Source organism: Ovis canadensis, chromosome 18, assembly GCF_042477335.2.
Source record: "Ovis canadensis isolate MfBH-ARS-UI-01 breed Bighorn chromosome 18, ARS-UI_OviCan_v2, whole genome shotgun sequence".
Lineage (NCBI taxonomy): Eukaryota > Metazoa > Chordata > Mammalia > Artiodactyla > Bovidae > Ovis > Ovis canadensis.
Window position 1 is genome coordinate 37,809,827 of NC_091262.1, and position 2,676 is coordinate 37,812,502.

Consider the following 2,676-nt stretch of genomic DNA (forward strand, 5'->3'; position numbering starts at 1 on the left):
TGGAATGACTGAGCGACTGAACAAAGCTAGTGGAGGTGATTGAAATCCAGCTGAGCTGTTTCAAATCCTCAAAGTTAATTCTGTTAAAGTGCTACACTCAATATGACAGCAAATTTGGAGAACGCTATGATCCAATGGATATTGGCAATTTGATCTTTGGTTCCTCTGCCTTTTCTAAATCCAGCTTGTACATCTATAATTTCTTGCTCATGTACTGTTGAAGCTTAGCTTGAATGATTTTGGGTATTACCTTGCTGGCATGGGAAATGAGTTCAATTGCACAGTAGTTTGAACATTCTTCGGCATTGTCCTTCTTTGGGATTGGAATGTAAACTGACCTTTCCAGTCCTGTGGCCACTGCTGAGTTTTCCAAATTTGTTGTCATATTGAGAGTGCAGCATTTTAACAGAATCATCTTTTAGGATTTGAAATAGCTCGGCTGGATTACAATCACCTCCTCTAGCTTTGTTCATAGTAATGCTTCCTTCCAGACTTCCCAAGTGGTCCATCTGGGATGCAGGAGACATAGGTTCAATCCCTGGGTCGGGAAGATCCCCTGGAGGAGGGCCCAGCAACCCACTCAAGTATTCTTGCCTGGAGAATCCCATGGACAGAGGAGTCTGGCGGGCTACCGTCCGTGGGGTCACAGAGAGTGGGACACGACTGAAGGGACTGAGCACACACAGTGCTTCCATAGGCAAACCTGACTTCACACTCCAGGTTATCCGGCTCTAGGTGAGTGACCACTCCTCCATAGTTATCCAGCTCATTAAGACTTTTTTGTACCTAAGTTTTTCTGTGTATTCTTGTAACCGCTTCTTAATATCTTCTGCTTCTGTTAGGTTCATACCATTTCTGTCCTTTATCAGGCCCATCTTAGCATGAAATGTTCCCTTGCTATCTCTAATACTCTTGAGGAGATCTCTAGCCTTTCCCATTCTATTGTATAAGATACTCTACATCTTGCATTTCATAAGGCCTGGAGAACTGTTAATGACAGCTTCCCTGAGGAAAGGTCCTGGAACATATATTGCAGTCATAAATTCCAAACACAACCGTCTTTCAAGAAACCAATTGCAGCAGGTAAATTTTCCTCACACTCTTTAAGGAAAAGATAAAAAACAAAACAAATGGCCACAGGACAAGATGCTCAACATCCCTAATTATTATAGGAATACCAACCTAAAAGACAACAAGCGTTTGTAACAGTTTTTAATAAACATAAATGTAACAACAACAACAAAGACAACAAGAAATCAAATCACACTTTTCAGAATGGGCATCCTCACAAATGTATTAACAATAGATGCGGGAGAGAGCCAGGCAGAGAGGAAACCCCCTACATGGTCAGTGGGAATGGACATTGGCAATAACCCCTAAAAACGACAGCCTTCACAGGCCAGAAAATAAAATTTCAAAATAGCTCAGCCCATGACCTGACATACCCACACCTGGGACTATATCCCAAGAAATCCATCAACAAAAAGGTCACGTGCACCCAAAGTTCACTGCAGCACCATTTATAGTAGACATGACACCAGGGCCAGCAAGACGTTGTCTGACAGATTAAAAGTTAAAGGAGATGTGGTTTCTATATACAGTGGAGTATTACTCAGCTACGAAAAACCACCACTGAAATTTTGAAATTATGCCACTAATTTTCACAAAGATGGAGGTTGGAGAATCATAGATAAGTGAAGTCAGCCAAAGAAAGAAAGAAAATAGCACCTGATGTCCCTCTGGGCAAAATAAAAAATGATAAAGGAACACATTTATTAATCAAAAAGAGACTGAGAATTCAAACACAAAGATATCCAAGAAAAAGTGAAAGAGCAAGGATCAATTAGGAGGTCAGGTCTAACATATATACAGAAATCTGCATCTGTAATAGAGAATCCACAAGGATTATCTCTTTTCTTCCTTCCTTCCTTTCAAATATACACAGAAATTTGTATCTCAAACATATTCAGAGAAATCTGTATCTGTAATAGATAATCCAAAACCATTATCTCTTATCTTCCTTCCACATACACACAGAAATCTGTATCTCTAATAGATACTCAAGAAGGACCTGATGTTCAGCACAGGGAACTTGGTCTACCTTCTACAATATCATCTAGGGCAACAGAATCCAAAAAAGAACAGAGACGCTGTAGGTATATGTCATAAGTGAATCAGGTGGCTGTACCCTGAAGATAAACACAAAACTGCAAACTGACTATACTCCAACATAGCACAGACATGAGATTAAAGAAAAGGAACAGAAAAGTCAATGCCGAGCTTACTCCCTCTCCCCTCCCTGACCTGGGCTTCTCTCCCATCCCTGAGCAGGCTTGTGTCTTCACGTCTGGACTTGGGTGGAGTCGAAGCAGCCAGTTATAAAAACCAAAATTTTCATAGAGACAGGCAACCCTGTGATTTTGGCCCCACTAGGTACAATGACCAAGACCGGAAAGCAAGCGAGTCATAGAAGCACAGGAATGGAAACAGGCCATGGGGTACATGTACACAAGGAAATGTTTCTCAACCATAAAGAAGTAGGAATTAACAGCAAGTCCAGCCTCAGGAAAGAAAGGAGAGATGATCATTCCCAGTTAAGTAAGGGAGACAGGGACAGACAAGTATCATATGATATTGCTTCTAGGTGTAATCTAAAGATGGATACAAATGAAATTA